The 25,683-nt window shown below is 41.3% G+C and overlaps 1 protein-coding gene across 2 annotated transcripts in view; it reads left to right on the top strand.

The window, feature by feature from the left end:
* The first annotated feature begins 11,112 nt into the window (after positions 1-11,112).
* Positions 11,113-25,683, top strand: part of C7H10orf90 (chromosome 7 C10orf90 homolog) — a 221,692-nt gene continuing 207,121 nt past the window's right edge. For both annotated transcript variants that reach the window (XM_075000468.1, XM_075000467.1), the window contains exon 1: positions 11,113-11,287. The gene's annotated coding sequence lies outside the window, so the exon portion shown is untranslated. The remainder of the gene's footprint in view (positions 11,288-25,683) is intronic.

Consider the following 25,683-nt stretch of genomic DNA (forward strand, 5'->3'; position numbering starts at 1 on the left):
ATGTGCATTACAGCAGCTCTATTCTGTGTCTCCCACTCTTTAATGTAGCACTAATTTTTAGAGCTGTTCTTGAGTTGGCCCCCCCAGAAGCTTGGTCCTGTCCCGTAACCCAGGGGTTTCTGTGACTGCTAGCTTCTGCTCAGCTGAGCACTTCATGGCTTTTTAAGAACATTGGTGCTCCTCACCCTATTACCTGATTTACTCCCAAGACTCTTCAGCATGTCTTCTGCTGGGGCTTGCAGGTCCATCACAGATGCAGTGAGGTCCAGGTCCCTTTTAAAATGGCCAGCTCACCTTGTGACAGCTAACATAAGGCTGTTTTGATTTCTTCCTAGACCACCAGTGACACAGGATGAGATTTGGAGGAGTGTAACATTGAGCTGTAGCTCACCTTTTGCAGCTTCTCTAGCCTAAGTTTCACCAAGTACACCTGGACCTTAAATATGTTCCTAAATTCAGTCATGATTTGAACAAGAATAAATAGCAGCAGCCTTTTTTCGCTTATGGCTCAAAGGCTAAATTTTGCCTCCTTTTCATTTGTACAATTTTTACAAGAGTTGTACAGACACTTCCAGGAACAGAATTTGGCATAGGAGATGCAGAATGATGAATGTTCTGTCTAGGACAGATGGCTCCATTTGTGTGGATTCTTTTGAGCACAAAGATTAAACAAGAAGAACATGTATTAGCTTTTTCACTTCTCCTAAGCTTCCTTGCATCTCCTCTGAAAGAGTTAGGAGCCCTCCCAGAGATGCCACACACTATGAGGGAATGAGCCTCCAGCTTGAGAAGCATTGGCCATGCTGTCACACTGGAAAGCTTCAGATGTGAAAGTTGCTAGGGGAGAGATATAGCCTAAGCATTTGAGAACAAGGGTCTTCCTCCTCTTTGCTCTTTTTTCAGTATTTTTGCATTGTGATATTGACATAGTGATGTTTAGATGGCTGTCAGTCTGTCCCATACTATAGAAACTCAATATTTATTTCAGAGGTTACTGGGTACAGACTTACTCTTATAAAAGACAAGCAGTTGTGCTACTCCATGTTTTCTTAGCTTCTCCTCTCTTTCCAAATACAAAGGAGAGCAAACAGCAGTGTATTTGTGAAGCAACGCAGTGAACTCTACTGGAAAACAAACTGTGTTCATTAATATGTATTGCATGGTGATTCTGTATTTCATAAACTTCTTCTCTATTTCTACTCAAGCCCTCAGGAGATGGCAGATGTTTCAGAGTATCACATTGTGACCAATGCCTCTCTTTACTTTATTGGAAGAGGAAGATCTTCATTTGTCAAATGTCTAGGTCAGATCCATCCCTCAGCCAATTGGACCCAACACATCTGAAATTTCTGTAGAGGAAGAACAGTGTAGAGCTTTTGCTCTTTCAGAACCCTAAATCACTAATTAAAGCAGGCTACATATAAGTTTAGACCCCCTACATTATTAGGATATACAACAGATGTACAGTAAAGAATCAGTAGCAAGAAAGTTGCTGAACATTTCCAATTTGGCGTTTTTCATAATTATATACATATATAAAATGATACAAAAGATATTTGCAGTAAAACACTATAATAGTTTCCCAGATATGAGAGGAAGAAAAGAAAATAGGGATACGAATCTGTTTTTTCTACTATTAAGGTGTAACATATCATTATTCAAAATCTGCTCTGTGTCTTTTTTTTTTCTGTCGGTAGCATTATTCCTATTTGCAGAGTGCATGGCAAACACTTGGTGTAGACAGCTTTTCTGACAGCTTACAAGAAACCTTGGTTGGGGTAAAACAACTGCTCTTAACGGCTACGTCTACACGTGCACACTACATCTAAATAGCTTATTTCGATGTAGTGACATTGAAATAGGCTATTTCGATGAATAACGTCTACATGTCCTCCAGCGCTGGCAACGCCAACGTTCAACTTCAACGTTGGGCAGCACCACATTGAAATAGGCGCTGCGAGGGAGCGTCTACGCACCAAAGTAGCACACATCGAAATAAGGGTGCCAGGCACAGCTGCAGACAGGGTCACAGGGCGGACTCAACAGCAAGCCGCTCCCTTAAAGGGCCCCTCCCAGACACAGTTGCACTAAACAACACAAGATCCACAGAGCCGACAACTAGTTGCAGACCCTGTGCACGCAGCATGGATCCCCAGCTGCGGCAGCAGCAGCCAGAAGCCCTGGGCTAAGGGCTGCTGCACACGGTGACCATAGAGCCCCGCAGGGGCTGGACAGAGAGCATCTCTCAACCCCTCAGCTGATGGCTTCCATGGCGGACCCCGCTATTTCGATGTGGTGGGACGCGGATTGGCTACACGGTCCCTACTTCGACGTTGAACGTCGAAGTAGGGCGCTATTCCCATCCCCTCATGGGGTTAGCGGCTTCGACGTATCGCCGCCTAACGTCGATGTTAACATCGAAATAGCGCCCAACACGTGTAGCTGTGACGGGCGCTATTTCGAAGTTAGTGCCGCTACTTCGAAGTAGCATGCACGTGTAGACACGGCTAACGTGATCTAAATACAGAAAAATATCTACCACCAGAGGGAACTAACATCTTATGGAACAAAAGCTGATGGGCAATTGGCACCACATAGTATGTTTTTAATACTGTTCCTGTGTGACTTGTGTCAAGACACTTACGCTTTTGCCTTCATTACAGAGCTTGCTAAGTAAAATTGAGAACGATCAGTCACTTAATTTTACAGGATTCTTCCATGTACTTTACCTTAAAAATTATTCTTCTTAAGCATGAAGATGGGGATTCTGTCTAACTGTGCTTTCTTTAAAAGAAAAGTCACAACATGGCAATACCATTTAATTTTTATATAAAACCCTTTGCATAAAATAACTAAAAATGTTTTACAGTATCAAGCTGATTATCTTTCAGACTTGGATAAAATAACCTGTTCAAGCAGAAAAAGATGGGCTGCAGTAGTATAAAAAAGGGAGAAAAAGACTTTACTTTTAAGAGATGTATGGTGCCTCTTAGGCAGCTATGCACGCTGGCTGTGGTGCAGAAAAGGGTTGCCCAGCAGGTGCGCCAGGGGGCAGAGTGTGTGTGTGGCATGTGGGTGGAGGACCATAGCCAGACCAGGCTGGGTCTTAGGGCAAGGCCAATAAGTCATTTGCTTTGCCCCTTGTGCCTTCAGGGCCCTGCACTCCAACTGATTATAGCATTTGATGCCCACTGGCCAGGCTCCACTGTCAGCATGCCAAATTAGGACCTGCCCACCTGCTGGGCCTGCTCTGAACATAGCACCTATGCCAAGCTTATGAAAGTGCAATATGTGCCCCGATCAGGGTGTGTTGTAACTTACCTCCTCCTTTGTCCTACCTAATCCCTGAGATGACGAGTGACACTAGCTTCATGCAGTCCTTGCACTCGGGAACTCAAGGACTGTTAGAAATGGGGTAAACTTTTAGTGTGCAGCATATTAGAATTAGGTGCAACTGAGCCTGAAAACTGTGACAATATACTCACTTCTGGAGGCAAAGTACAGAGACTGGAGAACAGAAGTAGGTACCACTGGAAGAAGGGAAATATAAGGGCAATTAATATCTGACGGGGTAAAATGCGCAGAGTGGCTTTAAGGTGAGACGAGAAGAAAAGAAGTGACTCAGTGGATCAGGAAAATGCATCTATTACTCAACTGAATTATTGAACACCTCCAGGCCCAAATCTGTTTCCAGATCTGATTTATTTAGCTAAACCCTATTTCTTTTTTTCTGAGACGAATATTTCAGAAACTCCCATTACTTTAAAAATCCAAATTCAATTAGCTGTCATTCCCATCATTTATTTTATATAGTCCATAGCTCTTCACAAACTGTTTATTTTTGAAGTGTGCTTCACGTGCACAATGTACTGTAGTATGAAATTAAAACAGGACAGCTGCAACGGATTTCGCAGCTGGCATGAGAAGCTGCCATGGCACCCTTGAGACAAGGTGAGGAAGCAGAGTAATGCTACAGATCATTTGGCAATAGTTTTGTTTGCTGTTATGCCGAGGATTTTCTATTTGTATGTCTGTGAGTTGGGTACATTGTTGCTGTGGATTCCCACATGTGGGTAAGAAATTGAATTCTCACACAGCTGTGTTTCAACAGTACATAAATCTGAGGTTCAGTGAACATGAAATTATGTGTGAGATTCAATTATGAGCTTTTGAAGGCATCTTTTTCATTACAAAAAATGTTTATATAATTTCTGCAGGATATACATCACACCTTTTCCCTCTTTGTTTAAACTAAAGGTACCACCAATACAAAAATTCTACTTGTCTTTGCCTCCCTCCTCATGCATTCTTTTGTAAACATACAGTGGTAGTTTTCTTTCCATGGTGATTTTAAAAAATAAAGAAAAATCCACAAGCAACAGGTTCATCATTTTCCTCTCTGTTCCTGTGGCACCCACTCTTGAAGGAAAACACACTCATTCTATCATTTCGTATCACCCCTGACATTTTCAAATCACACTTCACTCTGTGCATTTCAACATAACACGCTTCCAGACTTGTTTAATTGCAATTTATTTCCTTCCCTTCTTCAACAAGCTACATCAAACATTACAGCCCATAACAAATGCAAAAGTCACAGTAACACTGAGATCACATGTTGTCCTGGATTAGCAGATGTTGTCCTATCACCCCAGAAGTCTTGGAATGACTTACTAGCAAAGTGTTTCAGTTTGGTTTTCAGCTTTAATCCAAGTTTTGGAAAGGAATTTCATAAGGTGATTGTATAACTTTTTCCAGCTCCAATTAAGCTAAGATTGAGTCAGATGGTTTTTGCCACATGGTTTCCAGTGCTAGTGACCAGTTAATCAATTGGTGGAGTCCCCCATTGGATGACTGGAGCCGAGACGCAAACTGGAATGCTTGTCATTCACAGACTAGAGCATTATCGGAACAGCTTAAAATCAAAATTGGTTCAAATTGCATTCCTTGACCTGAATATCCCTAAACTTTGAATTGATCAAAATCCAGAATCAGTTCATAGTTTTGCCAATGTCTATTGTGTCTGCAAGTATTAGCATTTGTTGTCCTCTTCTGATCTGCAGGGAAAAAAAATCCTCCAATATGTAAGAAAGCTCCTATAATTTTCATCCGTACATTTCAAAGCATTTTACAAAGTGTCATTAAATTCCCCTTCCGGAAGCAAGTCCAAGAAACAGAGTAGTGAAACAATTACTTCAAGAGCAACAGATCAAGCGATGGCAGGTCAGTGGCAAAGCTAGGAATGGAAAGTAGGGGTGAAATGCTGGCTCTGCTGAAGTCAGTGGAGGCATCCCCATTAATTTCAGTGAAACCAGTATTTCACTGCGGGTCTCCTGACTCAGTCCAGTGCCCTATCTACAAGAACTTGCAGCTTTCCCTAAACATCAGTGTGGATTAAGACATATAAACTAATGCTATGTCTACATTACATGATAAAGTTGAATTTAAGGCAGTTAGCTTGATACTTACAATGAACACAGTGACATCATAAATTCTGTTACCCTGATTTTAGGGAGCGCTAAGATTGATGTCATAGCATCATAGAAAGTGGTTGGGCATAGCGTTAAGTTCAAATTTAAACATTCAAATAAAGGCTAATGTGGAAGTGCCTTGTCTTTATTTGAATTTATTAGCCTCCAGAGATGTCCAGTATGTATCCCACAATACCCCACAGTCATCCACTGCTCTCCAGATGTGCAGGAATGAAGTAACAGGAAGCCCATGAATTTGACTTTGGCAACAGGAAGCCTCTGGCTGTGGTGTCATGCTTGTATGAGAGGCTGAAAAACTTCTGTGCTATCAACACTGTGAGCATGTCTACCCATTAAAAATAGCCGCAACACAGAGTTCATGATACTGTCTCTACGTCTGCAAGCTGAGCACTTGGATTTTTTTTTCCCCAGAGCTGGTGCCAGCCCCTGCCCCACCGCACCACATGGCAGCTAGGCTGTTGGTGGCAGGGGGGATGTTTGTATGAGAGGCCAAGAAAAGCCTTTTTTATGGTTTACATTTGTTCAGGGTCCCCACTTCTGGCCCCCACAGGTACCATGCAGTCAGGATCTTTCCCGCACCCAACCACATCACCTGGCTAGCCCCCAACCCAATAAAAACACATGCTTGCTATTCAGTGCGGACCATGCTGCCAGGCAGCACCATGTCTTAGCTTGAATGTGATGAGGGCTCCAAAGGTGGGACAGATTTTTGGGGGCTTGCTGCCACCTAGGGAAAGTCTCCCATAGGGTTAAGATTTCTGGGGGCTTGCTGCTTCCAGGGGACCATTTCAACTGGCCCTCTAGCCATGGACCCACATCCTCCTGCCCAAAAAAAATTTTAGGGGCTTGTTGCTCTGGGGGAGAGCATGTCATCCGGGTCCACAACCAAGGACCGCTGCCTCCTTATGGTAATGAGAAGGGTGAGCTTCATCCCCAGTGTTGGACAACTCCATGTAGTGAAGTGAGAAGCCAAAAATCTGTTTCCTAACTTTTTCTATCCTTCTCTTCCTTCAAGCTTTGGCCCCCTTCACACAAGGTAAAGTGGCTGGAGGGCCATTTGAGAAGAGACAGACTCCTGGATGATCCCAGGGCACAGAAACATTCATGCATGTGCAAATTTGGCAAGCCTCATCCCCCATGTTGGGCACCACTGTGTAATGAACTGGAAAACCAAAAACCCTGCCTCACAAAATCTCTCTTTTTCTAAACCTTTATTAGCCTGCTCTTTCTTCAAGTTTGCACTAGTTCCTGTATATTTTTCATGGATCACGTTTCTGTAATCAAGAGAAGGAGGGCAGTGACTGGAAAGCTAGTTGAGAGTACAACGTTACCTGCTGCTTTTTGTAAAATATTTGGTAATTCAGTTATAAAAAGAAATTCAGTTATAGAAGCAAGAGATTTCAGTTAATCTGGTGATCTTTAGTGATGCCCTACAATGCACCATTGTGGTAGCTGATGTCGGGAGATAGAGTGTGGCAGCAATAAGTTGACTTTGTGGGGCATCTGTGGGGAGGTGAGGATGTGCAAATTCAAATTTATAAAACCCAGTATTACAAAATTGATTTCAATATATTTGAATTTATCTCATAGTGTAGATGTAGCCTAAGTAGGTTCCAGTTCTGGGCCTTGAAAAACAAAGGACCTCTTATAAAAACTGACTTTTAAATTTTATCAAAATCGTGTGATCAATAAGGGAGATATGGGAAAATATTCTCTCTAAATATGGATATTTTTGTTCAAATATGATAGAAGTATACATATCTGTCAACACAACTTTATACTTACTCTTCACTAATTGTTCAGTATTGACAGGGCTGAGAAAAAAATAATTGCACTTGTAAAATCAGTATTTCTCTGAGTAAGTCTGCTATCAGTTTCCTAAGGCAGCATTTTGATGGAAAAATCCTGACAATGCCATTGTAACTTATTGAAATAAATGATCTAACCGCTGATAAAAATGTGTGTGCGGGGGAGGGGAATCTAAGTTTGGAGGCAGAAGTGTTGGGAAGCAATCCTGCTAAGCTAATGCTTTCATAGGACTCATCCTAGAAGTGGCATCATAAATAGCATTCTCCCTTGGCTGGTAAAAGCCAGAAGACTGCCATCTTTTGTTTACAGTTCAGCATGCTCAGTCATATAGTACCTTTGTGCCTGTTTTTCTTCATTTTCATAAGTATTAGCGTGTTGTCTTCTTTTGATTTGTACAATTCTGTGCATTTTTGTGTCCATGCTGCTTTCCGCTTCATGCGCTGTCTGGGATTCACATGCTTGAGTTTGCAGGTTTGTGGGCTTTACATCAAGTGGATCAGGAGAAGGATAAATTTGTGTTGGCTTCTCGATGTCAGTTTTGAGGGCCTTGTCTGTATTTTTATAGCATGGCAAAAGAAAAATCCCAACAACTCATTGTTTCTTAGTGAAAATTAAATTAGAATAACCTTTTCTAAATACGTTTTATAAATAGTCTGAATAAACTTTAGTTCCCTAGCACCATTAATCAATTTTCATTTATTTGTACAAAAAAGGAACATTTTCCTTCTTCAGAGTGTAAAACAATGTCTGTGAAAATAAATGTTGAACGTCTCTAATCTGTCACTTTCTTGTCTGGCAACACTTGTCCTCTGGCATGATTTTAGATACCAGATATCCACTTATCATGGATGTGGCCAAATTTTCTGTTATCCCATAAAAATTATTTACAGTCACCAATAAATAATTGGCTCTGGCTCTGTGCTGTTTATTTGGCTCTAATTTATCCTTAAATGTCTAAGAGCCTAGAGTGCAGTGTGGGTCATGCTACTAGACAATAGTGACCTCTCGTTGTTGGGCAAACTCTATCATTTGGCACTGGTCAGGTTCTGAGGGTGCTGGATTAGAGAGGTTCAACTTGTAATAAATTAATTTTATGGCATAGAGCTCTTATACTTGACATAGTTTAGGGCCTCTGAATGTCATAATCCAGCCCTTCTACCCATAGTTGCTGTCCTAAATGTATCAGTGTGGCTGTGAATCCATTCCTTTTTGCAGATATTAACATTCTGATGTCCCAAATCAACTAGACTTCTAAGGATAAGACTCAGTGCTCAGATACTTCTTTAAATAGCATCATCATGTATGAACATTCCACACTTTTTTTTTTGCCCCAACAATATTTTTACAGGAGATGGAAACCTTTCCTCTCAAAAATTTACTGAGTGACACTACTCATAAATACAATTCACTCTGAATTAAGGGATTGAAATCTCATTGCATGGTTAGCAAAGCATTTTCTTCAGTTTCTTTTGTTTCCTATGTCTTATGAGTGAATTATTTCACTAAGGACATTTTTAATTTTAAAAAAAAAGACATGTCAGCTGTTCAGATTTTTAAAAAATGTTCATATTCTCTTAGCTCATCATGGTTCTTGGTTATATGGTTTTTAATTTGAAGTGTATTTTCATATATTTAAAATATATTTGGGAAGATGGGTAAAGTTCTGCGTAGAGATTTGAGCCAACTCTGCCCCATTTTAATCAAGCTGCCTTCTGTTAGTGTGAGGCTAATGCCATCAGAGCATGGAATGTTGTTGTTCTCATCATTTATTTTTAATTTTTTAAATAGCACCACAGGTGTGCATGCTGCTAAACTGGCAAGTGCATGTTCATTCATCCCAGCTTCTGAAAATGTCCTTGTCCAATGCTCACAAAACATGTAAAATCTCTGTGAAAATGCAGATAATAAAAAGGCTGCAGTTTTCCGGAAACCAAGAACCTCTTCTGTTCCCATCATTTAAAACTTAAGGGTGGATTTTTCAGAAACACTCGGTCTTGGCCTAACTCTAACTCTGCTCTCACTGAAAACCTCACAAGAGCTAAAGTGAAATTGGGAGAAGGATGAGATTAAAAAGCTGCAAGTTTAAAAGGCACGCTATCCCACAAAGCTGTGTCTACACTTTCGGAAGGGTCATCTTAATGAGGTGCTTTGGAGCAAATTACGGAGACACTGACATGCATATTCAGCACCCACAGGTATTTTGAAATAAGTGCCGTACTTCAAAATTCCCTTATTCCCAAAACGAATTTGGAATAAGGGAATTTCGAAGTGTAGTGCTTATTTCGAAGTGTCTGCTTCTATACAGCAGGTCTGAATTTCCAAAGAAGCACTTTTGAAGAGCAACTGGCTGCCATTATGCTAATGAGGTGCTGAATACGCATGTCAGCACCTTACTAACCTGTTCGGAAGTGCCTCATTAACATGCCCCTTCCAAAAGGGAGGGGCATGTGTAGACACAGCCATAGTTGTATTACAGATTTTTTTCCTCTAGATATTGAGGAATTTTTACACACTTGCATAAATATATAAATGAGTGAACCATCTTGAAGTAAAGCACTGGCATTGGTAGTCTTTGTAGAAGAGTAGAATTTCAAGAAGAGATTTGAGTGAGAGAGAGGGTGATCTATCCAAGGATTTTCACTCATACAGGTCATGAGACAACTGAACCACAACTCCCATGAGGCAGCATGGCATCATTTCCAAATCAAAATATTTAGGATTTTTGCCTAAAACAGATACTACTTTATAGAAAAATTCATTTGCCTTTAAACTGGTTTCAGCAGAAAATTTTTAACCAGCTGTAATTATAAGTCTTTATAAATATTATTTAATCTTTTAAATCCCACTTAAGCCTTACTTTAACTGGTACACAGTCCACTTAACGGCCTTCTGCATACAGGTGAATTTCACTCTCAGAACACTGGTATCCAGTCAGGATGTGCTAGGAGCACACAGGAAGTTAAAAAGATTTCAAGGAAATAAATCCTATACATCAGAATTTCAGATTAACCAGTAACACTGAACTTTTTAAACAAGTACATTGTCCGTATGCTGCTTGCCTTATTATCAATAGCAGTCTCAAATGACGGCATGTGTGATGTGACCCTTGAGCTATAGTAAACTACTGCTGAGAGTGAGTGTGTGAGTCAGAGAGAGAGAGAGAAAGAACACGTAATATAAGAGGAATTTTTGTGAGGGCAGGGAACTGTGATGGGGTGAAGTATTACTATTGTTCTGGATAATCAGTAATATGTGCCTATAGTTTGAAAGCTTAATCCACTGATCCTGAGTCTTCATTCACCTGTACTATCATTGTTTATACCAGTGCAGTGTGAGTGGAAGAAAATATGTCATCAAACCAGAATACTTTTACACTCACTTTACCCTCCCTTGATCCAGGTGGAAATGACTACACAAAGCACAAGAAAATGGGCAAACAAGCACAGAGGCTTTATTTCTGTATTTAATTGTGAAGGACTATGGGACCATGAATTATTTAAATGTTTGAGAGAAGAACAAAAATGAAAAAGTGAAAGACTGTAACCTAGTTTGCTTTCCATCTGGTAAAACACTTCTAAACAAACTGATTAAACTGTACTCCTAATAATAAGCGAAAGCTCTTGATCCGAAAACATCAGCCAGCTTTTCAAAATCCAGTTAATTATTAATCAACTCATGAAAATTTTGTATGCATGACTGGCTTTCATGCATTTATCTGATTAACCAAATTTCCTTTTTGAGTTTATTTAAATAACCTGAGCTTCTCTTCTTCTGAAGGAAAAGACTAATTTTTTTTGGACAAAGGGGACAGTAGATCCATTTTATGTAAGATGTACTTTTACGAGGCACTAGGCAGAAATGAGAGTGCTCTAAAAATGTTGAGAGAAGTGGAATAACTGGATTGTGGATGAAAGCCCTTTTTGGCACTTGAAGGTCACATGCAGAAATCTTTCTCGGAGGATATGAAGGAAGTTATGTAGGCAGAGGTAATTACTTTGCTTGTTGCATAGAAGAAAATTAAATGTATAATCATAGTTTTCCAATTAAAACAAGCATGTTACAGTTACATATAACTGCAATCAGTATTTCTATTTATCTTCCATATTTCTAATCAAGCTTGAAGTAAATAGGACAGAACTCACTATACTAAAGACGTGCATGTTTAAGGGCTTCTGTTTTATAAGTCAGATTAAGTCTTAGTTTTTGTTTTAGGGTTCAGTTTTGCGTTTTGTATCTTAAAAAGAGAGCAAATATTTATCCCATTGCTGTTTGATCATTTGGGTTGTGGAATCACAACAATGCTGAAAAGCTGTTAATGTTAACATGTGTGGTGTTTGCGTATGTTCCATGACAGCATGTAGCTTAATTTGGAAATGCATGTAATTAAGTGTCAGTTTTTTCATAATGAGCTCTTACGATTCATTCCAGAGCATGGAAAATACATCTCTAAAGTGGAAATGATTGATAGCACAGTTCTTTTTGTGAACCGATCACTATTCTCCCAGGGCTGTTTACACATGTGCATCATTTCTGTGAGAGTGAAATGCTCACTGACACACTCACAGGCCTGTCTTCCGCTCCTCTATATGAGCTCTCTGGATGGCCCTCGTTACTTAGTGGTGTTTTGATAGGTGGTGCAGGAGGCAGATAGCTGAGCTGTAGAAAAAGGATGTGTTTTGAAACAAAATGAAATCTAGGGATAATTAATATCTATAACAACAATCCACTTGGGATCCAGGAGAGTAGAAAACAGTTGGGAAACTGAAACATGCCAATGAAAATGACCAGCATGCACTTACCTTCCCTTTTATTTTAATTAATACAAACTTTAGCTCATATTCTGTGGGTCTGGCAGTCAATGGGGCTCCTTGAACGTTGATAAGTCTGCCTGTGGGGATCCAGTTGCAGAACTGAAGCCTTACCACTGCACAATATTTCATCTCTTTGATATGAAGGAGATATCAAAGTCTCCAGGAACTGTTATGTCAACAAAAGTTAGGTGCCAGTGGTAGGCAGGTGCTGTAGTGCATGGTATAGCGTAGTAAAGCATGTCTCAGGCTCGGTGTGTAGCATGTTATATATTTAGAGACTAATTTTGAAAGTAGAACATTTGTAGATTTTTTTTGACCTTTTCAGTAATTCAAGGTCACTTTGGCACTTCAGCTATGAGGACGATTACCTGCTTGGGTACAGACACGTCCTAACTATTCAACCACTATAAACAGCAGTATGGCCTCTGTGGCTCAGACTATCCACCTGAGTACCTACCTGGCTAGGCAAGGTTGTACTCCATCATCTAACAAGAATCTCCCCCCTTAGCAGCACTGCTGTTTCTAGCACATGAGCTGAGGCAGACTGCTGGTCCCCTTTTGGGTGTCTGATTTACTTGCTTGCTCCCCACAGTTCCTTGTATTTAAAAAACTACTTGCTTACAAAATCAGACAGAAAAATACACGTGTCACAGCACATCATTGCTGAAAAATGTTTACATTCTTATGTTTACCATATAATTATGAAATAAATCAATTGGAATATAAATATTGTATTTCCACTTCAATATATAGAGCAATATAAGCAAGCCATAGACTGTATGAAATTTTGAGTTTACTTTGTACTGACTAGCTAGAGCTTTTTATGTAGCCCATTACAAAACTGGGCAAATATCTAGATGTAATCTTTCAAAGGCTTCTGAGTACCCCGGAGCATGTGTACCCTGGCTGAGAATCACAGCTTTAAATAGTTGAGTCTGCTACCAAGTGCTCTCTGCATAGCCTACTTCTAGAACCCAAACAGAGCAGCATTGTTGTTTATAGTCAGTAAACCATTATTTTTACCACAGCATGCCAATATGCTTCCTTTGCATTATGTTTAGTTAAAGATCAAAAGGCACTATAGGAAATTAACTCCCTATTAAAATATCCCCCTATATTCTTAATAAGTTACTATATAGCTAATCAATGTGTCCGCTATAATATAGATTTTAAAAAAATCTACAATTTTTCACAAATTGCCAACATTTCTCTACAAAATTTCATTCTGTATGTTGCCAATAAACAGATATGCTTGTTCCTGCATCATCTTATCGTTTTGTTTATTTTCACCTCTCAATCCAACACTTAATACTTAACAACTGTAATTACCGTCTAGATGTACCATTTTTCTTTTAGTATGACTAAGGGAGCTGTTTGAAGGATTTGAAGTTGATAAGTGTGAACTAACTGTAAATGTTGTGTGCTATATCAGGTAGCAGTTCTTTATGCTATAATAGTACTAAATAGAATTCATAAATAAGAATTTGATGGATCATTAAAAATGCAAAGACCTTAGATAATATCTCTGTCTGCCTTACAATACTGAGCACCTCAAGCCACACAACAAACTCGGTGATGCTATTTAGGCCATGAATGTGAGATTGGCACAGGTGTCTGACTGAGATGAAATTCATGGGACCGAGGCTCCTAAATCACTTCGTTTGGTTTGGGGTTTTTTGACAATTTTAACTTCAGTCTATAGAAAATGGGACTGCAGAATTGTATCTATTGTAGCATCCCAACTTGTTGCCTCATCTTACTGTATATCAAATGATTTTCAGTATATTCTGAATGCTATTGAAAAATATGGTCCTTGGACCTACTGCTGACCACTTGTGGGATTTGGCCCTATGTTTAGCATCTGTTCATCTATGTACAGTGTTCTGGGGGGGAAGGCAGTACAGTAGTCTCATTGAGCCAACACACCATAATTGAATATGGTGCCAGATTCTACACTTGCCTTTTTCAGGGGAAAAATAATCAAGTTTTCTGAGCCTTTAGTTTAATGATCCAAAGGAACGGCTTAATGTCCAGGCTTCCTGGGACCCTCACTTTCTTTAGGCAGGATGTTAAACCTGAATAGCTAGCAGGAACACATGCAGTAGTGATGTAGCTGTGTTGATACCAGAACATTAAAGACACAAGGTGGGTGAGATAATACATTTTATTGGTGTAGTGTCTATTGTGAGAGAGACAAGCTTTCTCTTTAACTGATAGAAGTTGGTTCAGTAAGACAGATTGCCTCACCTATCTTGTGTCTCTGACAGGAATATAGTCCCACAGTTTCCTGTGTCTCTGTTTATCAACATTTCTGCTTGTCAGTGATAATATGATATGGGCCTTTTAAATGCTCTTAAACATTGCTCTTCCTTTAATTGTGCATTGATCCTAATGCCTAACTCTCTGCCTGCTTCAGTGCGGCCCATATTTTTGACTGTTACACCAAAGGAATTTTATAGCCCTTATTCTATTTAATTGATAATTTTATTCTCTCTATGTTCCTTTACAGCTAAGAGTAGTTACCCAACTTATTTTACTTAATCCCCCTCTACATTATTATAAAATACTTAATGATGTTCAGAAAGCCTCCCTAGTCTTATAATTTTGCATGTAAGAGGCTGATGCATGAATGAGAATGAAGGCAGTGAGCATGACATTATGATTCCTAAGAAGAAGCTGAAATGCTGTAAACTGCTGCTGTTTTAAGTTTTGTTTCTTAAGCTCTGTATGGATACAGAATTTGTATCTGCATCTCATCCACAATCCCCAAGCATGATTCATGGATATAAAGGAGATATTGCAGAACTGCAAGACTCTGTGTTAAACTTTATGCATGCAGCTAATATCAGCTGATTTCAGTGGGAATATCTCATGCTTAAATGCCTTGCTGAACTGGGAAATAAATAAGTAGAGAGGGAATTATAGTAATATAAATTTCCTTTATTTTATTCCTCATATAATTTTAGTTCTCATTTAAGTGAGATTTACTTTTACATGCTGCAGTGATCAAAGGAATACTTTTCCCCCCAAGCAGTACAGCTGGATAGGAATTGGCATTCCATAGTAATGGCATAGCCAGTGCAGCACCCTTTCTGAAAGGGAGCGTACCAGCTGCTTCTGATGGTGGCACAAGAATCCCAAGAGTACATGATTATGGAGTATCTTGCCCACAGGGGAAGTTTTTCACAGTTCCCCATCCTTCAATTAGTATTTGGTTGCCTCCAGATTTATATCCTTCCTAAAGTCATCATTCCTATCTAATGTACTTTCTGATGTTCTTCTTGTTCTTATAAACATCTAATTTTTAAAAGAAACCCACAAAGCTTTTATCTTCAAGATGATATTCTGTGGCAATGAGTGCCACTGGTTTTTCTTTCAGCCCATGTCCAACACTTCACAGTTGTAGCCTACCACACACGCAATACAAGTTTAAGGCTGTGTTTAGATTATCAAGAACTGTCAGCAAAAGATATGCAAATTGCGCAAGACTTTTGTGTATCTTTTGCAGACACTTTTGTCCAGAAAACTTCCTCTGACACATCCCTTCTTCCTTGTGGAATGAGATGTACAGGAATGATGACAGAACGTTCCCGACCCACAGATCTCTTCCAACAGATCTGCAGTCTGGACGCATGCTCTGTTGACAACTTTGTCGACAGAAGTTTTGTTGACGGAAGCCTGCAGTCTAGACGTAGCCTTAATGTTTTTAGAGGTTTATAAAACCTGCCTGCAGTATATAAATTACATAGTAAAAAATATATTATGCAATAAACATGTTTGTCTGTGAGCTTCTAATAATAACAGAATGCAACCAAGAATGAATGAAATGAAATTTTAAAAAAGATGTTGTTTGCAAGAGTGCAAGTCCCCGGACAATTTGACATGCACCCGAACTACTGTAATGTCCCCCAAAAGCTGGGGATTTGAGATCTAGTTGACAAATGTGTGACTTGAATTGATCTCTACAGAGGATATCTTTATTACTGTGCTCAGATAGACCAATCTGTTTCGGAGCCCAGTTAGTTAATTATGCTGCAGGATTTACCCCAGCTGCTAAAAGTTTTTCCTAGAGTGAGGCACACTGATGTCCCTGCTGCTGCTTTGTGAAGCTACCCTGAACTGAGTGGGCTTCTGTGCAGGCTCAACAGTAATCACATCCTCTATCTAACCAGTTGCATCACATAGAATGCTCATATAAATCCGGATATACACTTTGAACCTGTGGGGCTCCAAAATGGATTGTCCTCCCCATGGCCTCACAGACTTGAACAGAAAGTGGGATTATTCATTGTTGATCCATTGGGAAATGCTGCTTGAATTTGAACAAGTACCATATGTTCTGAAGGGCTGAAGCATGTTTACCCCAGGGTCATTGCTCTCATATGTCTAAAGGTTTCACGGCCAGTGCCTTATGTAATCAGCATCGATTTCTACAATATGTTCTTTAGTCACTGTTTTTTACGCCCTATAACTATTCACTGTTGTAATACAATTCCCAGTCCAATTTCCAGCTACATTTGTGATGTTTTATTCTTTCATCTTATAGGATCTATGGCACTTGTTGTGTTATTTAATCTGATTAATGGGTTCAAGCATGACATTTATATTATCTTGTCTAAATCCTGCTTTTCTACTATCAGTTGAGTAATTTAAAGAAAGGTAGCTTAACACAATACTTTACCCATCTCAACATTATTTCCTTCTGCCATTTGTCATTCCTGTTCCTCTTCACATCATCTTTTCTTTTAAAGGTTATATGGCTATCCAATTATTTTAAAAATTATTCAAACAAGGGGTCAGCAGCATATTTTGTAAATACATTTGTAATAGCAGTGGGCCAATTCTTCCTTCCTTTGTGTTTTGACTACCTCCATGTGTGCAAATGCGGTTGCTCCATAGTGCATGCTGAGGCAAACTATGGCTACGTCTACACGTGTAGCCTACATCGATGTAGCTTATTTCGATGTAGCAACATTGAAATAGCCTATTTTGATGAATAACATCTACACGTCCTCCAGGGCTGGCAACGTCGATGTTCAACTTCAACGTTGCGCAGCACCACATCGAAATAGGCGCTGTGAGGGAACATCTACACGCCAAAGTAGCACACATCGAAATAAGGGTGCCAGGCACAGCTGCAGACAGGGTCACAGGGCGGACTCAACAGCAAGCCGCTCCCTTAAAGGGCCCCTCCCAGACACAGTTGCACTAAACAACACAAGATCCACAGAGCCGACAACTGGTTGCAGACCCTGTGCATGCAGCATGGATCCCCAGCTGCCGCGGCAGCAGCCAGAAGCCCTGGGCTAAGGGCTGCTGCACACAGTGACCATAGAGCCCCGCAGGGGCTGGAGAGAGAACGTCTCTCAACCCCTCAGCTGATGGCCGCCATGGCGGACCCCGCTATTTCGAAGTTGCGGGACGCGCAATGACTACACGGTACCTACTTCGACGTTGAACGTCGAAGTAGGGCGCTATCCCCATCTCCTGATGAGGATAGCGACTTCGACGTCTCGCTGCCTAAAGTCAAAGTTAACTTCGAAATAGCGCCTGATGCATATAGCCGTGATGGGCGCTATTTCGAAGTTAGTGCCGCTACTTCGAAGTAGCGTGCATGTGTAGACACGGCTTATGTGTCCTATAGTAACAGAGAGATAGCCGTGTTAGTCTGTATTATAACAAAACAAAACTGCAGAAATGTAGCACTTTAAAGACTAACAAAATGATTTATTTAGTAATGAGCTTTCCTGGGACAGACCCTGATGAATTGGGTATGTTCCACGAAAGCTCATCACCAAATAAATCATTTTATCATGTTTTAAAGTGCAACGTTTCTGCGGTTTTGTTATGTGTCCTATAGTACGTTGGACAGAGAATTTTGTATCTTTTCAGTGGAGAATACAAAAGTTTTTTGTAGAAGCATTTGTATCAAACCTTCTGAATGTGACCTGGATATACAAAAGCATAGACTGGGCCTTAGATAATGGTTAAATCATAACTTTAAATAATGTCTTAAGACAGTAAATTATACCTGGGAGACGTCAAAGCGAGGTCCATGCTCTAATGTCTGTTTCATTTTCTCATTATTTAAATATACCATGTGTAATTTCAGAATGCACAACCATAGTGCACAACCAGAAATACAAAAAAAATATGTTGGTGCTTTATTTCATTGTTAAATGACAATGAAACTAAAATGGATTTAATATTCTCATCCGGCTTTATACTAAATAAAGTTGTCATGATTAATGTTACTACAAGAAATACCAGATTAATTTTTAATTAAATTGCTCTTGCAAGATCTAGCAAACTAAATGTCTGCAACCAGACCTGGCATATTGAACTAGAAAGGGCTGCCCACTAAAAATCCACCCAATTTACAATCAAACAGCTCCTTAACATTTAACATAGGTAGGGCCCTACCACATTCACGATCATAGTAGGCATCCTTCAGTCTGCATAGACTATGGATTGCACCCTTTATAGTTTCAATTGAGGACTTCATTTACAGCATCTACTGTGACTATGAAGACCCACATGAGAGTGACAGTCCTTGCTGCATCTCTTGCAGATGTGGTTGGTGTCTAGCAAGTCCTTAGTGTGCTTTCTGTGCGCTTGCTTCTCCTCTGCTAGCTATCTGATCCTCATCTCGCCATTCTGAAGGCCCTTGTGTAACCCCTGCCTCCATCTGCTGCAATCATCTGCTAGTTCTTCCCAGTTGTCCAGCTCGATGTCTACCTCTCTGAGATCTCTCTTGCAGACATCTTTGTAGCACAACTGGGAGCGTCCAGGAGGTCTTTTGCCAGAGGCTAGCTCACCATACAGGATGTCTTTTGGAATCCTTCCATCTTTCATCCTGTGGACGTGGCCAAGCCAGCGCACATTCACAGTACCTGTTGGTTAATTTCATGCCCAAGGATTATAAAAATCATAACTTTCACATGATTTCAGATACTTAAATCTAAAATGTAATAATGGTGGTGTAATTGTAGGATTCCTGGTCCAAAAAGGAGTTGGGGAGGTTGCAAGATTAGTGTAGTACCCTTACTTCGGTGCTGTTGCTAGTGGAAGTGCTGTCTTCAGAGCTGGGCAGCTGTAGAGTGATGGCTGCTATCTGGCATCCCAGCTCTGAAGGCAGAGCTGCCACCAGCAGCAGTGCAAAGGTAAGGATGGCATGGTACAGTATTGCCATGTTCACTTCTGCACTGCAGCTGGTGGCAGAGTCATCCCTGGGGGTATAGCGAATGCGGTTGACTGCTCTGGGTCCTGTGCTATGTGGTGGGGCTTCATGCTTCAATGTGTGTCACGCAGGGTTTGAGCTCAGTGTCAACACTGAGTGCTCTGGGGCTGGACCACTAATGGAAAAAAGTGGTGGGCAATCAGCACCCACTGGGCAGCTTCTATCAACATCTCTCCCTTCCCCCAGTGTTCCCTGTCCATCAGCAGGCCTTGCAGATCAACACCTCCTCCTCCCTCCCTGTGTCTGCCACCTGCCACAGATCAGCTGCTTTGTGGCACCAAGAGATGTTAGGGGAGGGAGAAGGAGTGATGGAGTAGTACATTTGGGGGAGAGGGTGGAACTGGGTGGGAAGAGGTAGAGGGTGAGAAGAGGTGAGGCATTGGGGAAATGGTGGAGTAGGGCAGGGTCTGGGGCACACTCCCCAGCAGATTGGAGAAACAGCATTTTGTGTTCCAATCCCCATGCCCCCAGGGACAGCTCTGACTAGTGGGACACTGCCTTCAGTGCTGGGTGTCCAGCCAACATCTGCCATTCTGCTGCCACCCAACTCTGAAGGCATCACAGAAGTAAAGCTAGCAATACCGTGAACCCCAGCCCCTAGAACAACCTTGCAACCTCCTTGCAGCTCCCTTGATCAGAACCCCCAGTTTAAGGAACTCTGGTCTCCTTCCTGAAAGCACACACAAGACCAGATTTCACAGCCGGTAATGCAGTTTTCATGGTTGTGAATATGGTAGGGCTCTAAATGTAGATTACACCTGTGTTTTTCACTAATACAGAACATTTTCCCTGTTCAGATGCAGGAGTCAATTTTGTTTTTAAGACCTTCTTGGTATCATGTCCTTTTTTTTTTCTTCTCCTCTTCCAACAGTCTGGGACCAATCCTTAGATTCCATTGATCTAGGCTTGGTGCAGGACTGGAGGAAGAGAGGAGTAAAGGTGGTTTTATGCCTTCATACCTTCTCATTCCCTCAACTCTGGGATTGGCTGGTGGCCAGCTGAGCTCTCTCCACAATTATGAGCCATTTACAGTGGTTCTAAATTGCACCTGCCTGCCAACAATACTAACAGGCCATTCTGGCAGGTTTGTCAGTTAGATTATAGCTGCTTCTCAGCCATAACCCCTTTAACCACAGCCAAAAACGGTAACTTCTTAGAGGCAGGGAAAGACTTTTCATTTTGTGCCTAAGCCTGCACTACACTGGTGTCTTGCCTTCTTGAGGCAAACACATTAGAAAAAATAAATAATAATTATGGCAATAATATACTGGGATTAGCATGAAGAGTTGGAACAAACCCCATATAAGGGCAATTGTTAATTGGTGTTTAAGCTAGCTTTACAGCCGCAGGAGCATAGAGGCTGTGCCTACACTAGTATTCCTCTTTCAAAAGAGGCATGCAAATGAGGAGCAGATTACATATATGGTACCTCATCTGCATATTATTTTGAAAGATGAAAAGCAGTGTAGATGGGGTTTACTTTTGAAAGAGCCACATCTTCAAGAAAACCCTTTTTTTTTTTTTAAGGTAGAAGGGTTCTTTTGCAGATGGGAATTACTTTAGTAAAAGCCATGTCTGCACTGATTTTCTTTTGAAATAATATGCAACTGAGGTGTCAGATATGTAAATCTGCACCTCATTGTTGTTTTCAATTTCCCTCATTTGCATGCCTCTTTCAAAAGAGGAATGCTAGTGTAGACATAGCCAGAGAATGGCTTAAGGAGGTAATTGCAGATTTAAGCCTAAGGTAATCTATCTTTTGTTATCCTCTTTTCCCTTCCCCCCACCGACTATATGGTATTTATAATATGTCATATGTAAGATTTAATGTATTATCCATTTTTTGTTTGTTTTGTATAGTCAGTGCTTAATGTATATTTCTGTTTAATGGTCAAAAAATCCATGTGTATAACTCTTCCTTGGAATCCTTTTAAAAACACTATTTTTTTCTGGACAAGTTTGCCTTTTACTGTTTAGTGAACGACATTGGACCAATGGAGAGTTTCACTAAAAAAACGAATGACAGCTCATTGACTTTCTCAGCCTGTTCTGAACAGAGTTGAAAATGACGGGGCTGGTGTTGTTCAATGATAGGTTCTATATAAGCTGAAGTTTTCTCAGTCAAAACATTATTTTGTGTTTCAGTGTTAGAGACATATGAGACTACAAATAACATAGGGTACAAGAACAACAAGAAGTCCTGTAGCATCGTATAGACTAACAGATATGTTGGAGCACAAACTTTCATGGGCAAAGATCCACTTCATTAGATGATTCACACATGTGACAGAGAGGGTCTTTGCCCACAAAATCTTATGCTCCAAAATATCTGTTAGTCTACAAGATGCCACAGGATTTCTTGTTGTTTTTGAAGATACAGACTAATTTGGCTAACCCCTCTGATACTTGTCACCATGCACAGGGTGCAAGTGAAATGCAGATCTTTAGGGTAGATGTACATAAGGTTTGTAACAGAACATGAAATCCAGATAAAACTGTTATGAGATTTGTTTGTTTGTTTGACAAATCTGAAACTCAGTCCAGTTTGCAAAGTCCTACTTTATTACCATGATACATGCTGAGATATTCGTCACTTTGGGAGTGAATACTTAAGTCAGGGGATCCCAGCCGTCCACCCACTAAAAAATATTTCTAAAAGGAGAAAAATGCAGTTTTTATCCAGGTGCTTTCTTACACAAGAAATAGATTAAGATTACAGTCCCTCTTCCTCTTACACAATACTGCTCATGACTTCCTATCCTGTTTTATTATGCAGTGGTTCAGTGGTCCTCAGATTAGCATGCACAAATCATTAAATTAGCAGCTAAATATGCAAACATAACCCTGTGCACCTGCTCCATAATGGTAACTCTGACTCTATTGTTTATTCTTCTTTTGTAGTCAGAGCAGGGGAGCCAACAGAATTACCAGGCTCCTAGGTGGAGGAGCTGGCTCTGCCCTCCCAAAAGGGGCTGGGCTTCAGGCAGAAGGGGCAGGGCTAGTTTTCCCCTTAAGTCATTCAGCACTGCCCAGAGCATGCTGCCCCAGGCTTCAGTGGCATCTAAAGGACCCCTTGGGGCTCCAGCCACTCTTAGTGCCACAATAGCAGAAGCAGCTGATGGGAGCTGATGGGCCTTTTCGAATTGCCAAGCCATTGTTCCTTTTGTCCCCTCCTGTCAGTGAGCCTTAGTGAGAGCTGTCATTTTCCATGTTTTAGCTACAGCATTATCAGCAGTAGTTAACTTAAATAACTACTTCTTGCTGCTGAGGCAGCGAAATAACATAACCCTCTTCCCCCCACCCCACAACTGGTTGGAGAAGGCAGTCCACTTTTACTGCCAAGACTGAACAACACACATACACCTGCAGAGTGTGGGGGAGACTCTTGGAACTTGTTGGCTGTGCAGAGTGTTGTTAAGGCTGCTAAGTTGTAAATGCTGCTAGCGTTGCTTTTTTGTGGCTCTCTGGTGTTAGCTGCATGAGCAAAGGCTGTGGCAGGCTGATTCAATGGACCTCATTGTTGTTGGTAAAGACAGACCAGAGGCTTGCTTTGGCAGGAAAGGTGTTTTGAGCAAGTTTATCGGTGACAAAATGCAGTACTAGACACCCATGGGAGCGACAAGTACACCAACATGTATACTTGTGACCATTGTTCCGGTTCAATAAAGATACCAGGATCCTGTCCTCTAAACTAGCACAAAGATGCCCCTCCTGTGACTTCTTCTTTTACACATTGGTTGAGTCTCCGTTACTTTCAACATGTTAAGAGCTAATTTATACCATCATGATGCACAGTCTGCACCAAGAGGTGAAGAAGAAATTATGCCATTCCTAGAGTAGCCTCAGAAGGCACCATGCCCCTGAGGTATCATGCCCACTTTCTTTCTCCTTTCCTTTGGTAGTGACTAGTCTATGCCAGCAGCAATTTACAACTCACCCCTGTGGTGGTGAGTGTGCACAGTCTGGTGCACTGAGGGCTGGAGTTAAGATGCCTCCTGGTTCCAAATTTCCCTATTTAATCCCAGACTACATATGACTTGTATACCAGATTTAAGGTCCTTATTTCCTGCCCCCATGCACCATCCCTTTTTCTTCTGCACAGACATGCTGTCTAGATTAATGATCTACAGCAAGACTGGGATTCCACAAGTCCTTCAGGATCCTCTGCTGGAATAATGGGAGTGGGTAAAATATACTTTGCAGGCAGGATTGTTGTGGGAAAAACCCTGTGATAATTTGTGGGAAAATGCTATTTTTTAAAATAAGTACGTGTGTATCCATTTTAATAGTTTGGGGGGAATCTGTCTCTCTTGTGAGATTTGTGGGATCTAAGGTTTTTGCATGCAAGAACGGGATAACTATGAGGGAATAGGTGTTAGGGGACAGGAGTGGAGCAGGATTAAAAGGATAGGCTGGAGTCCTGTGCTACATTTGTCAAAATAATGATGCAATGATAGTCTATTTACAATGATGAAGGCTATGTAGAGTGGCTTTCTCTGCTCCCTGCACTTCTTCTGCAGCTGCCTTAGAGAGAAGACCATATCAACGGTAGACCTCTCTGCGCGGAATCCGCACTGCGATTCGGGGTACACCCTCTCAGCAATCTTCATCGACTTGACCAAGGCTTTTGACTTGGTCAGCAGGGATGGTCTGTTCAAACTGCTCCACAAGATAGGCTGTCCTCCACGGTTACTCAAGATGATCCAGTCGTTCCACGAAGACATGAGAGGAACCATCCAATATGACGGCGCGTTATCAGATGCTTTCAGAATCGGGAGTGGCGTCAAACAAGGATGCGTGCTTGCTCCGACATTGTTTGGGATGTTCTTTGCACTCCTCCTGAAGCATGCCTTTGGATCTTCAACAGAGGGCATCTTGCTGTGCACAAGATCTGATGGGAAACTGTTTAACCTTGCAAGGCTGAAAGCTAAGTCTAAGGTGCGAGAAGTCCTCATCAGAGACATGCTGTTCGCAGACAATGCTGCTGTAGTGTCTCACACAGAAGACCAGCTTCAAAAACTGCTGGATCAGTTCTCCAAAGCGTGCAAGGACTTTGGGCTTACCATCAGCCTAAAGAAGATGAACGTACTGGGTCAGGATGTTGCTGAATCCCCATCAATCAGCATTGACAACTATACGTTAGAGGTTGTCCACGAGTTCGTTTACCGCGGGTCCACCATCACTGACACCCTGTCGTTGGACACTGAGCTAAATAGGAGGATCGGAAAAGCGGCCACAACTCTGTCCAGACTCAGCAAGAGAGTGTGGAATAACAACAAGCTGTACAGTCACACCAAAATGCAAGTCTACAGAGCCTGCATCCTCAGCACCCTCCTTTATGGCAGCGAGACTTGGACCCTGTATGCCCGCCAGGAAAAGAGGCTGAACGTCTTCCACTTGCACTGCCTCAGGCGCATCCTTGGAATATCATGGAAGGACAGAGTGACCAACACTGCCGTCCTCGAGCAAGCTGGAATCCCAACCATGCACACCCTCCTCAGGCAGCGTCGACTCCGCTGGCTTGGCCACGTCCACAGGATGAACGATGGAAGGATTCCAAAAGACATCCTGTATGGTGAGCTAGCCTCTGGCAAAAGACCTCCCGGACGCCCCCAGTTGCGTTACAAAGATGTCTGCAAGAGAGACCTCAGAGAGGTAGACATCGAGCTGGACAACTGGGAGGATCTAGCAGACAACCGCAGCAGATGGAGGCAGGGGTTACACAAGGGCCTTCAGAAGGGCGAGTTGAAGATCGACAGCTAGCAGAGGAGAAGCGAGCACACAGAAAGCACAATAAGGACTTGCCAGATACCCACTACATCTGCAAGCGATGCAGCAAGGACTGTCACTCTTGTGTGGGTCTTTATAGTCACAACAGACGCTGTAAATGAAGTCCTCAATTGAAACTTTAAAGGGCGCGATCCATAGTCTATGCAGACTGAAGGATGCCTACTGGTATATTTACAATAGAATAAACTACTTGCCCAAAATTTGAAATACTTAGTTTATTATAAAAATATAGTATTTATTCTCTATTATTTTATTCAATAAACATGTTTTCAACTTTTAAGAATGCATGATTAGACATAAATCCTCTTCCACATAAGAAATCTGCATAGAGACGCTAGCAGAAGGCACCACTTGAGTTCTACTCCAAGATTTAACGTAGGACTAAAATGGAATCCAGGACATACACCAGCCCCCTGCCTTGAGGTGAACTTCACTCCATCTGTTGAAAATGTGGATATTCATATAACTTCTTGGTTTAGATATTGGATATTTTTAAATGAGGTGCACATTTTCTGTTATTGTACAATATTCTACATAATTT

This window comes from Carettochelys insculpta, chromosome 7 (genome assembly GCF_033958435.1).
Source record: "Carettochelys insculpta isolate YL-2023 chromosome 7, ASM3395843v1, whole genome shotgun sequence".
NCBI lineage: Eukaryota > Metazoa > Chordata > Testudines > Carettochelyidae > Carettochelys > Carettochelys insculpta.